At 35.0% G+C, this 14,572-nt stretch overlaps 1 long non-coding RNA gene across 1 annotated transcript; it reads right to left on the bottom strand.

Moving 5' to 3' along the window:
• Positions 1–6,605: 6,605 nt before the first annotated feature.
• Positions 6,606–9,134, bottom strand: LOC141630219 (uncharacterized). Its single transcript, XR_012537458.1, has 3 exons — positions 9,003–9,134; positions 8,846–8,908; positions 6,606–6,769 (listed from the first exon to the last, which is right to left on the bottom strand). It is a non-coding gene; the product is annotated as an uncharacterized LOC141630219 (long non-coding RNA).
• Positions 9,135–14,572: the final 5,438 nt, after the last annotated feature.

Below are 14,572 nucleotides of genomic sequence, written 5' to 3'. Positions count from 1 at the left end.
TATGTATCATCATTTTATCTTGACACTCGAGTAACACCATTTTGATAGACTACATGATTGAACCCAAAGTTCCAACTCTTTGACGTATATAGATCACAAAAGGGATATTTCAAGCATGCTAGGCTTCTTAGCATTCACAACATCAACAAAACTTCTCCCAAGGAGAAAGTTTCATTGTTCATTTGCCGAATCTCATCCTCATGAGAAGCTATATTGCTAAGACCATACGAATTGAAAAAGGCATTTGGGTTGTCACAAACTCTCTATAACAAGCCCAAATTTTAAACATCTTATGTAACCTTTACGACAAGATCAAGGTAACCAACCAAAGTATTCACCTTAAATCAAGTCTCGAAAACATCTCGTGTTTCCTTCCTTATCGCATCATGTGCAAGGAGATCAATTCGAATTGCATGGGGACATGCCATCACATAGAGTTCATACTATAGAAAAGCCTTTGATTAGGGTTTATTATTCGTCACTTTTAAAAAGTAACGCAATATTATCGCAAAATTATCTCCTTATAACCACTGAGCCACAATAAAGAACGTCTTCTTGCATTGTACTCACCACTGATCCTTAATAAATAACGTCTTCTTGTATTGTACTCAGTTTGTGGGTCTTGGACTTCCGCAAGTTCAAAATTTCTCCCACTCTGTCTTCCAGAAAATGAAAATCTTTCTAGAAAGACAATATTATGAGCCACAAACTCTTTGTTCTCGTTTTGGAGGAGTAAAAACCAAGTGGTTCAGTTTTGGATAACCCTCACAAATACATAAATTGGTCCTGAACATAAACATTTATGGTCCCAAATGTATAATGAGATAAGTTAGGGACTCTCCCTATCCATATCTCATATGGAGTCATTTAGGCTATTATAGTCGGTTTTAAACTTTTAGTGAGAAAATAGCTTACAAAATTGCGAAATACCTCAAACTATATCTCATAAAGTTCGTTTATATACTTGACTTCACCATACTCTATGGTGTCCCAAGGATAAGGTATTATGTGAACTGGTTCACAACCTTCTTAGTGATTATCAAGATCATTACTTGATATTACCCATTTGATCTTCAAATTCATTACTTTGAAACTTCCGATCAACATCTTGATCTTGACGTGCTTTTGGTTTACTACTTCATTTTGAAAATATTTTACGTTTCAAAAATCACTTTTATGTCTTATTAAATAGATAAGAGGTTTTCATATCTACTTAACAATACGGTAAAAGTAACCAAGTATGTATATTACCAACTATCGGCCTTATACATCCGTATGTATATGGTCAATCACCTCACTATTTGTGTTTCTTTTCTACAAGAAAACATAATACATGCACACATACCATAAGACTCACAATCAAATGGTTGTTCGATGTGCTTATCGTTTATACGTGAAACGAATTTACTTGAGGTTTGATCAATTTGGGTTCACCGGATTAGAGACTTTAAAATTTACAAGATAGTATAATATTTAGTTTTCGTGAAGAATGTAAAATTCCTCTAACTTGAGTGGTCTAAACCAGCCACCAAGTTATCATAGGAGTAGGTACAACATTTTGTTTTAAATCACATAAGTGATGCCTTCTATGTATAAACATAGATGATTACATTCTTTTAAAACCAAATTTAGGTACATTTGTCCCTATCGAAATCATTGCTAATCTAGCACCATTTCGATACAAAAATGTCCTATGCTAGACGTCTTACGTTTTATCAATTCGTGTAAACTTCTTTACAAAGAAATGACCCGTACTTGTTATCTCATACCAAGATAGTGGAACTAGCCTATCCATTGAGTAGATGTCTCTTTCAACTTTGTTCTATCGCATACATCTAGGGTTGATTCTTCTTAACTCCCACTCACTTTCACATTCCTCTTTGCTTCAATCAAGCAAAAATAAATCTCATGAAGACCTCTATTCATGTCATTCGTGATATTTTATACACTTAGTAAGAGTGAATTACTATAAAGTGAGTGCAACATGTGGCAAAATCTCAATTTCTTGCAAAATTGGACTACCTAACCGTTCAATTGTCATCATATGTCTAAACTATTTAGCGCATAAACAATCAATTTGGCTTTTATTGAATTGAGCCATTTGACGGTATTATATTGGAGTATCATTTGTGTTTTGAAAACTCTTTTCGCATACTTTTGAATTACTGTTGAGTAATTAAAAACTAATATGTCATCTTCATGACGGAGGTGTCACTTCCGAAATCAAGACTCTCTTGATAAAATGTGACTCCCTTTTAAACTCGTAATAAGAGTTTGCAACATAAAAAAACCCTTTTAAATATGTATGGATGTTAAGTTGTATAATAATCGCATTAATTGTTGTGAGCTGATGTAGGTGAATTAGTAATTCATGTTACCAATCATTGCTACCGAATTCCTTCAAAGAAACCGCTTCCTATGAAAGAACGAAACGAGTATAACAATAAATAGAGAAAGAAGGATGATGTGCGCGATGTCACACATTTATGAGAATGAACGAAAAATAGGAAAAAAACATTCAATGTTTTAAAAATACTTGTGAAAAACATGTTCAACAAGTTATAACATTTATATAATGATCTCCCACTAAATTATATAAATGATTCCAAGACCCAAATATTAAACAAAAATGAGCATCGCTTGGGCGAAACATCCCATAATTGCGTAAATTCGGTAATTCACGTTGACTAATTCTACCTCTAGAACTCTTGGTCGACGAATTTCCTTAAATCCATCAACTAGCCCCGGAACACAAGACCGTCTTATATCCCGTTGAGTCCAACTAATTTTGGCATGTGATAACCGTTTACCACCCTACTTACCCAAGGTAAAAAGAGAACACCCCGCTTGGGCGAGCGTGGCTCTAATGAACAAGAGATTCATAGGTGTTACTAATTGGTAAGGCTAATTTCAATTTTAGGTATGTGAGAGATCTTGTCAATTTAGTCATAAATTCCTTATAAGTGAATTAATTCGGTGAATGTAAATGACGTGAATTAACAATCGCGAAAAATAAAATGCATGTGAATGGCGATTTTGGCATGCGCGAAAATAAATCAAGCAAACATGTAAGCATATGAATAAATCCTAGTATGGCCACCTAGTTAATAAAAACTAGTCTATTACATTTCGGAAACCAACTCCTTGGTCCCTTGCCTCTTCATTCCATAAGTGGCTCTTTCTTGTGGGATATGAAACACCTTCCAAAAATAGACCCCGTCTCGTTGTAATCCGTCTTTTGGAAACGCCGGTAAAAATAACTATTACAAATGAATTACATAGTTATTCCTATTATACATTAATTAATAAATTAAATAAAACTATTAATTAATTACAAACCGACGATACGAGATCGTATTTAATTACAAACAAATCGATATTCCCATTCATTTCGGGTAATAACGATTAAAATTAACTAGGCCATACTAGGTACAAAAAGATAAATACTTTAAATAAATGACAATCATTCATTCAACTTAAATAAATATGCTTAAAATGCTGTAAATATGATGCCAAAATCGCCCTATCTATCAATCGTTGGTATCCATCTCGGTTTTTGTGGATTTAATCGATTTTTAACATGTAAAAATCAATAATTAACTCTTAAATCTCATTTAAGTCCAAACTAATTGTCCAAACTGTTTTGAACCTCAAAATTAGTCCTCACTAATTTTATGATAAATAATTAGTTTGATTTGGTGATATTTTGCTAATTTAATCGGTAAAATCATAATATTAAAGTAAAAATCCAAAATAATTGAAAAATTATCCAAAAAATTGAAACAAAAATTTTTAGTATTCTAGAACACTCCCAAGAACACCAAAATGTCAGAAAAATTGCCCAAAAATTCCGGATAAATTTTGTGAAGAAAAAGATCTATATTTATCGATTTTTAACCACTAAAACCAATAAACATCAAAACAAAGTGAAAACACACATGCAAAATCACTTTTGACATTTAAATAATATTCTTAAATGTACATAAATTTATCATGGGCAGAATAAAAAATTTCGAAATTATGATTAATTAATTTGACTTTTATCGACTTTTTACTCAAAAAATCAATAAACATGCAAAATTCTGAACCAACCATCAACGCTTTGCATACAAACAGTAGAAAACATGCAGGAACTACCATAAAAAATCCATGCACCGAATCAACTTTTAACTAATTTTAGTCAATTTTTCACTAAAATGCGACATTTTGACTTGGTTTTCTACCAAAAATCATAAAAACAAAAAAGCAAAATAACTTCAAAAATCACCAAAAAAACTCCACAAAACTTTTGAGATCAGTAGGTATGCATGTCCCAAAAATTTCGTGCTAATACATCTTCTAACACAATTTTTGAGTTTTTACTAATTATCTCATAATTCATTCAAATGCTTGAAATCAACATGCAAATTACAAGCCAATCTCTGATACCACTTGAAAGATCATAGATCCATATTAGACTCTCTAATAAAATTAATTTATCTCATAAATTATTATTTAGGTGATCTATGTAACATGCATGCTAATATGAAAGCATAAAAAGAAGGTATAAGGAAAAACAATTTCCTTACATTGAATATATTGTAAAATGGGCACAAACTAGTTCTCCTTACTAGTTTATTCTTGAGATAAAATGATATGGATGATCCTCCTTGAAAAACCTTCAAAAAGAAAGTCTCCTTCAAGTTGCACCCAAGAACTAACCCAATAATAATAACAAGTGTGTACTAGTAATTTGTTAATATGGCTCCCTTAATAAAAATTATTAATATCACTAACTTATCTTAGTAATATTATTAATGTATGCTAGTTGATGATTTATTATTGTAGAGAGATAGAGAGAAAAGTTCACATGCAAAATGGTAGAGTGTGAAAATGAGGTAGAGTGAATGAATGAACAATTGATGGAGTGAATAAAAGGGAAGTGGCGGGTGGAGCATAGGAGTGTTGGAGTGGACAAACTTTGTCTTATATTTTTATCTTACATCACATGCAAAATCTAGTATAAGATATATTATGGTAGTATACATAATAAGGTAAAATGATTATGTGAGTAATCATCCACTACACTTATTTTACACGGTCCACTTGACCATATACGGGTCCATGTTGGTTCTTATATTTGTCGCACAAATCCGTGTAATTTTTATTTTAAACATCGTATCATGTTTAAATACTTCCATAATTAATTCGTCCAATTCACTCTGTAAATATACGTGTACCACTACGCATATTATTTACGTACTAATATTAATCACATTAATCAATTAGTACAATTTTAGTAAATTACCAGTTAATTAACTAAAACCCGTTTCCCAAAACTTATTATTTAATTATCGCATAATTAAATAATAGCTGCCGCTCCTCGAGTTCGCAACTCGAAATCTCTCTAAAAATAATCGACTAGCCTCTTAGTCTATAAATCAAGGGACTAAACAAATTGTATCTCATACAATTAATTAGTTATCAATTGGGGTTCGTTTCTTTAGGTGTGACCGAAAGGGGTCAGTTGATCACCGCCGTCTCACGACAATAACGTCAAACTCTAGTCAGCCAACCGTTATCGATTTACGTTAATCAACTGACGAGGATCAAATAATTAAATATCTGATGATATTCTATTAATGAGATTTATTATGTTAACGGACTATTGTGGAGGACACTAACTCCAACAGCTTCTACCCATTTGGTGAAATAATCGATTGCTACTAGGATGAAACAGTGACCTCCTGTTCCGGCTGGAGTGATATTGCAGATGATGTCAATTCCCTAAGAAGAAAATGGCTAGGGAGATGTCATGGTGTACAGCAATGAAGGAGGGACATGTTGCACATTCCCGAAGATTTGGCAATTGTGGCAATGTCTTATATATTTGATGCAATCGGATTCCATTGTGGTGCAATAATACCCCAAACGCGTGATTTTCTTTGCCATCATGGGTCCACTCATGTGAGGGGCACATTCTCCATCATGGACTTCTTCCATCACTTTCCGTGCCTGTGAATGATCAAGACAGCGTAGGATTACACCAAGAGGTGTTCTTTTGTATAACTCTCCTTGCATGAGAACGTATTGGGAAGCTAGTAAGCGTATAGCGCGTTGTCCCCTTTTGTCCATATCCGGTGGATAATTGCCGTTAAATTTGAAGTTTAGGATCGCTTGGAACCAAGATTCCTCTGGGATTTACTCTTCATCGGTGATTTGGTGCACATAAGCTGGCTCTGACCGTCGTTCAATGCATAAAGGCATTTCTACCATGCTATCCAGCATATTAATCAAAGATGCAAGTTTTGCTAGAGCATCTTCAAGTTGATTCTCCTCTCGAAGTAGGTGTAGGTAGGTTACTTGATCGAAGAATTGGGCAATTTGGTCTATTCTGGCTTAATAAGGTGATAAGCTTTCACTTCGGATTCTTGATGCCTAAACGTACTGCTGCTTGTAATCCAATGAGACAAGCCTCGTATTCTGCAGCGTTATTTGCGAACTCCCGCTATAACGCGGAAAATATAACTTATAAATTCAAGCGGAAATTAGGAATTTTTTTGAAACTTTTAAAGTTTAAAGCACGGGTTCATTAAAACCTAAAACATAACTAGAGAATGCGGAAATAAATATTTAAATTATACAAACATGGTAGTCAAGGTGAGGGGAAATATATCCCTCGAATGACAAATGATAAAAGGTGAGTCTAAGCAATTCTACTAAACTGACTACTAGTCCAAGGTGCTCGCTAGCTCACACGTCTAAACCCCACAAATGCATCTTCACAAACCTGTCATTCATGTAAACATGAAAGCCACAATCAGTGGGGAGTAACTCAGGGTTCTCCCATCCACATTATGTCAAAACGAACATAACAAAGAACATGAAAAAATAATCATATTAGATAAGTTATGAGTGAATCGACTTATAACTAAACATGGGATCATACGTGTTTAAACCAACAAGGATAAAAGAAATGATGGAATAAACAAGTAAGTAAGGCATAAGCAATAATAAAATAAATGGAGAAGAAAGACAAGGAAACAGACACGACCGCTTAGCCACGAGCACGTATTTCAAGGAGATATGACCAAAGTAACCATCCAAATAATGCAAGACATTTACTACTCTTAGACTATAATTTCCCCGGGTAGGACTACGATAATGATACGGTCCTAGTCTAAATCTGCAGATTCTCGGGTGTACATCCCGATTCGACGTGCGCCAGCACGCACCCAAGACTCGGCTACTCATGGAGACCGAGTAACCCAATCGCCAGAACAGCACAAAAGTGGCGAAAAGACGAAGATAAGACTCACTTGCCAGCACAACACAAGTGGCCCAAAACCACACTTGCCAGAACAGCACAAGTAGGCCAAACCTGTACTTGCCAGAATAGCACAAGTATTGCGTAAATGCATGTCAAGCACATACGATGGTATTATGGCATTTCTACAAGAATACGACTCACAAGTGTAAGACCAACACAAAGTGTAGACGGAGTATCCGACTCAGAGGCTACATTGAAAGCATGTCCGAGATACCACACACAAGACTACATCCTAGACTCCAACCTCCTGGTAGGACGACGATCATATCGCAACTAGAGGGCCTATGACTCACCCTTAGTGTCCGATAGGACCAAGACTCACACAAACGAATAATACTAGACATTATTAAGAATACAACTCACTACAAGTAACTATTTATAATAAATATCTCATACTTGCATTATGTTAATAAATATTCCATTTTATAATTTAACATGCCGGTTAAATACAATATAATAAGCGATAATGACTAATTTACGTTATGTGAAATCTACGGGATAAATGTGACCAACTCAAGCGACTCATTTATGAGCCCATCAAACAAGTCATAAAAACCCAATACTTGAAGTCACAGGAAATCCATCAAGTTAGTCATGCAAAGTCCAACCATGTAATCATGTGAAGTCCAACATTTAAAACATAACAAGCTTAAAAGAAGGAAGTATGTAAATTCCCCATATAAATTATAGTGAACCCAATATATAAAATATAAAGAGCGGTAATGAATAAAAGTTTCATTTCTCATTTACATGTTACTTGAACAAAGTATAAATAACAGATAACAAATGAATTAATTAATACGGAACACGAGGCAAAACGTAAACAAACCAAAATCCGAGCCACCCATAAGCATATACGAGTCAACAAGGGAAAACTTTGGTCATGATACGAATAAAAAGCATAAACCACCATCATACACAAAGGATATATATAATTATAGAACTTGAAACGGTAAAACGGGCGCCATTTACTCATATGGACTCAAAATCGAGTGTTTCAAGTGGCTAAACCTCCTAATTTTTCGATGCCGTTCCATCTGTCTCATTTTCAGTGGCATTGGAGCTCATCCCGGTCAGGTACGACAGGTATCCCGGCCAACACGGGTGGTTTATGACGGGTTTCTAAGCATGATTAAAACGTTATTCATCCTTACAAATGATCCACATTCATACATGTATATACGTTTGAGTCCGGCACAAGAACATTAACTCAAACACATGTAAATCACACCCCAAAACAGCATTTATACGCTCAACAAGCCATATATAAAAATGTTGAAACGGTGTTAAGATAGATTGTTAAGCATGTAAAAGATGAAATTCACCCAATTAAACTACCTAGTTCATAAATATATTCCACCATGAATCCAAAGTTGCAACCTTTACTCAAATTAAACATGTAAAACATGTATAAAAACGTTTCAACCAACACCACATGAACAATTCGTAAAGACTAACAATTTATATCAACAAGCAACAATACACAACATACAAAGACACAAATTGACATAATACCGAGTAACCCATCACTGTTACCTCATTAGCTCTTCAATAAGCATGTTTCCGACCCAAAGCTACTCCGGTTACCCAAATCCGCAACTTGACACACAAATAAACGAAATTAACACGGGTACTCGTGCCCTAAAGGTCACCACCAGAGGAGAAATATGGAGAAAGTTGAGACCTCTCTTACCTATAAATATGGAGGACGGAAAGAGGAGAAGATAGATGCGAAAATCACTTGAATCGGATAAAAATTGAGCAAGTTATGGGTGTTTTAGTGGAAGAGGTGTAAGATGCAAAAATGGTGTTTGTGTTTGTGGTGGTGTTGGTGAAATTTGTTGTTAGGTGAAAGAAGATAGGCTTTCAAGCATTTATATGGGTGGAGGGAAGAACATAAGAGAAAGGTCCATAGTTGCCTTAGGCCCAAATTGAGATTTTGGGTCGATATTACACTAGAAATACGCCTTAAGCTTACTACAACTCAAGACGGGTATTTTTATCAACATTAATATTATTATACATGTAAAGTAGTATTTTATAAAAACGGATTTAAAAATATAAATAAAATAATAAAATGGCTAATTAAATTATAAATGCCAACACGGAAAATTCGTGGGTGTTACAATCACCCCACCTTTTAAAAAGTTTCGTCCTCGAAACTTGAAAGTAGAAATGAAAGGTTATATAAAATAGAACTGGAAGTTTGGACCGGTAACCAAAACATTAAAAGGTTACTTATCATAAGAATTAAAATTCTTTCAAAATTTTCAACTAAAATTTTCCGACAGAACCAGATCGAAAGGTAAATCATTTGTATAAATCAAAAATCAAAATGTTTTCGAAAATATTTATGAAGGGTTTTCCAAGTATAAGTTTCATTCTCTTGTCGTGCACACAAGAACGCTAACTTTCCAAGTCAAAGACAGATTTAGAACAAAATCAATTCGCCGACAAGCGTAGAACCAGTTATCAAACGTCTCCAATAACGAGAAACATCCAATCAGCGTTAAAATCAAAAGAAAAAGGTAATCCACTCAAATTTTCTTTTACAAAAGCCAAAATAGAGATAAAAGTTTCACTTTTAAACTAAAAAGGAGTCAAGTTTGTGAAAAGATAACATCAAACTTTGACAAAGAAATCATAAGTAGATCAAAGTTAATTGAAATTGGATAAAATTTAAAGAAATCTCGGGTTTAGTAATTAAAATCATGATAAAGAAATCTATACTCAAGGAACAAATAGGGAGTTAAATCAAATTTCTATTTTCGAACCTTTTAAAAATAGGTAAGATTTTGTAAGAGTAATATAGTTTTTTAACAACGAACCAAAAATGGTAGTTTGAAATGTTTAGAAATTGTACGAAAGGAAAAATAACTTGGACATCATAGATACAAGTATGCTAAAAGGATTCAAACTTAACTAATCAAAAGAGCTATGATGAATTTCATAGGGGTAAAATTCGAAGTCAAATCCACAAGGATGTCAAAGATAGAGTTTCATAGGTTACCAACATCAAATTTTAAGGAGAAGCATGATGAAGCGAGGAAAGGAGGTGTGAACGGTAACGCTTATGGTCAAAGAAGAAAGGGGATTAGACAAGAAGGAAACGCCGGGTACACAAATCTCAAACAACAACATCATCCCAAACCGTTCCGAAAACATCATAACCACAAAACTTATAACCGCATAACACCCAAAGACTTCATTAAAACACTTATGTTATTTCATCGTAAGTTATTCCATGAAATGAGGTACTTCACTACAAGTGTGATCTCATAACTCCAAATCTTCAAATATCCACAAACAACTTCCACAAGATCAAGGTTTCCAACAATGCTATACTCATATCCAAACAGTGTCATCTATAAGTTTCCCAAAATGGTAGAATCCTCAATCAAGGATCCTAATTCCAAAATCTAAATTCCCATAAAGGATTTCTCAAATATTCCACAAGGTTCTCATATAGGTAAGGTAGTAACAAGTCAACCTAAAACTCCTTTCATAAAAGTTCACTCTACTACACACTCTTTGAGAAAGATGCCTAATCACTGAAGTTTGAAAAATCCATAGGATCTCGAGTCCTTCTATCCTTTTACTTATTACGGATTCCCAAAAGCGGAACTACACTCAACTACATCATCATCCCATCATCTCAAGTACTCAATACCACTTCAAAGTTTCTAAAACCATAAATTGAAACTATGTCCTTCAACTTAACAATTGGCGTCAACCATACCATTATCCGTTCTAGTTACTAAAACAAGCGCTGAGACTTTCGAACAATGTAGCTTAGTCTCACTCTCATACCATACCTCAAATAGTAATGAAGATCATTTACTTAGACAAACTAATAATCCCACAATTAGCATTTGTCATATGGTAACATACACATTAAACCCTCATATCCAAAGCAACTACGAAAGCCAATCACAAACTCGACTTACTTAGTCAATCCTACATCCTCAAATCCACCATTCAATCTCATCCATTTTAAGTCAAGTACTAGGCACTAGCATCCCAAGACACGTCTCACTACACTTCCCAAGCCTTTCCAATCCCAAACATAAACAACAAAGCCAAGTTCTATAACCTTAGTAACATAGGCAATTCACACCTACACACAGAATTCCACTAATCAATTATGCTCACTTATGTCAAGAAACTAGGTATAAGAATTACCAAGTATGTTTCACCACACTACCTAAGTCTCTCTAACATCACAACCACTAAACCAAGGTTATGGGTCAAATACTAACAAACTCCACAAAGTCAAAGTATCCAACCAAGATTAACATCCCACAAAAGAAAGAGAACTATCTAAAAGGTGTCAAGGAGGACAAGTAAGGAACAAAGGACAAGTTAGGAGGGTACAAGAGTAGCTTCCAAGGAAAAAAAAAAGAGAGAGTTTAGAAGAAATATAGCCACCAAGAGGTAAAGAATAAGGCAAGGAACACAAAGAAGGAGGAATATCTTCGAGGAAGAAGAAGCATTCTTCAAAGATTGAACAAACCTTCAGTTTCCGGCACTAGGCACCAAGTCTTGATCTCCTCATAGGTAAGTTCACGGTCATTGATCAAAGGGCACAACAATTATTAAATGACAATGAACAAATATGTTAGAACCTAACAAAGAGCAAACATACTACAGACTACCACCTTTGGTCCTTAAGTCTACCCATCTCTAATTCATTATTCAAGGTCAAGTTCAAAATTAAATTTGGGGTACACGTGTGTGCGTCGGGAGCAACAAAGGCTCTGATACCAACTGTGAACCCCCGCTATAACGCGGAAAATATAACTTATAAATTCAAGCGGAAATTAGGAATTTTTTTGAAACTTTTAAAGTTTAAAGCGCGGGTTCATTAAAACCTAAAACATAACTAGAGAATGCAGAAATAAATATTTAAATTATACAAACATGGTAGTCAAGGTGAGGGAAAATATATCCCTCGAATGACAAATGATAAAAGGTGAGTATAAACAATTCTAGTAAACCGACTACTAGTCCAAGGTGCTCGCTAGCTCACACGTCTAAACCCCACAAATTCATCTTCGTAAACCTGTCATTCATGTAAACATGAAAGCCACAATCAGTGGGGAGTAACTCAGGGTTCTCCCAGCCACATTATGTCAATACGAACATAACAAAGAACATGAACAAATAATCATATTAGATAAGTTATGAGTGAATCGACTTATAACTAAACATGGGATCATACGTGTTTAAACCAACAAGGATAAAAGAAATGATGGAATAAACAAGTAAGTAAGGCATAAGCAACAATAAAATAAATGGAGAAGAAAGACAAGGAAAGAGACACGACCACTTAGACACGAGCACGTATTTCAAGGAGATATGACCAAAGTAACCATCCAAATAATGCAAGACATTTACTACTCTTAGACTATAATTTTCCCGGGTAGGACTACAATAATGATACGGTCCTAGTCTAAATCTGCAGATTCTCGGGTGTACATCCCGATTCGACGTGCGCCAGCTCAACACGCACCCAAGGCTCGGCTACTCATGGAGACCGAGTATCCCAATCGCCAGAACAGCACGAAAGTGGCGGAAAGACTAAGATAAGACTCACTTGCCAGCATAACACAAGTGGCCCAAAACCACACTTGCCAGAACAGCACAAGTAGGCCAAACCCGTACTTGCCAGAACAGCACAAGTAGGGCGTAAATGCATGTGAAGCACATACGATGGCATTATGCCATTTATACGAGGATACGACTCACAAGTGTAAGACCAACAAAAAGTGTAGACGAAGTATCCGACTCAGAGGCTACCTTGAAAGCATGTCCGAGATACCACACACAAGACAACATCCTAGACTCCAACCTCTTGGTAGGACGACGATCATATCGCAACTAGAGGGCCTATGGCTCACCCCTATTGTCCGATAGGACCAAGACTCACACAACCGAACAATACTAGACATTATTAAGAATACCACTCACTACAAGTAACTATTTATAATAAATATCTCATACTTGCATTATCTTAATAAAGATTCCATTTTATAATTTAACATGCCGATTAAAGACAATATAATAAGCGATAATGACTAATTTACGTTATGTGAAATCTACAGGATAAATGTGACCAACTCAAGCGAATCATTTATGAGCCCATCAAACAAGTCATAAAAACCCAATACTTGAAGTCACAGGAAATCCATCAAGTTAGTCATGCAAAGTCCAACCATGTAATCATGTGAAGTCCAACATTTGAAACATAACAAGCTCAAAATAAGGAAGTATGTAAATTCCCCATATAAATTATAGTGAACCCAATCTATAAAATATAATGAGCGGTAATGAATAAATGTTTCATTTCTCATTTACATGTTACTTGAACAAAGTATAAATAACCGATAACAAATGAATTAATTAATACGGAACACGAGGCATAACGTAAACAAACCAAAATCCGAACCACCCATAAGCATATACGAGTCAACAAAGGAAAACTTTGGTCATGATACGAATAAAAAGCATAAACAACCATCATACACAAAGGATATATATAATTATAGAACTTGAAACGGTAAAACGGGCGCCATTTACTCATATGGACTCCGAATCGAGTGATTCAAGTGGCTAAACCACCTAATTTTTCGATGTCGTTCCATCTGTCACATTTTCAGTGGCATTGGAGCTCGTCCCGGTCAGGTAAGACAGGTATCCAGGCCAACACGGGTGGTTTATGACGGGTTTCTAAGCATGATTAAAATGTTATTCATCCATACAAATGATCCACATTCATATATGTATATACGTTTGAGTCGGGCACAAGAAAATTAACTCAAACACATGTAAATCACGCCCCAAAACAACATTTATACGCCCAACAAGCCATATATAAAAATGTTGAAACGGTCTTAAGATAGATTGTTAAGCATGTAAAAGATAAAATTCACCCAATTAAACTACCTAGTTCGTAAATATATTCCACCATGAATCCAAAGTTGCAACCTTTACTCAAATTAAACATGGAAAACATGTATAAAAACGTTTCAACCAACACCACATGAACAATTCGTAAAGACTAACAATTTATATCAACAAGGAACAATACACAACATACAAACATACAAATTGACATAATACCGAGTAACCCATCCCCGTTACCTCATTAGCTCTACAATAAGCATGTTTCCGACCCAAAGCTACTCCGGTTGCCCAAATCCGCAACTTGACACACAAATAAACGAAATTAACACGGGTAATCGTGCCCTAAAGGTCACCACC

Source organism: Silene latifolia, chromosome 2 (genome assembly GCF_048544455.1).
Source record: "Silene latifolia isolate original U9 population chromosome 2, ASM4854445v1, whole genome shotgun sequence".
NCBI lineage: Eukaryota > Viridiplantae > Streptophyta > Magnoliopsida > Caryophyllales > Caryophyllaceae > Silene > Silene latifolia.
Note: the sequence above shows the minus strand (reverse complement) of the source record. Positions and strands in the feature narration are given on the sequence as shown.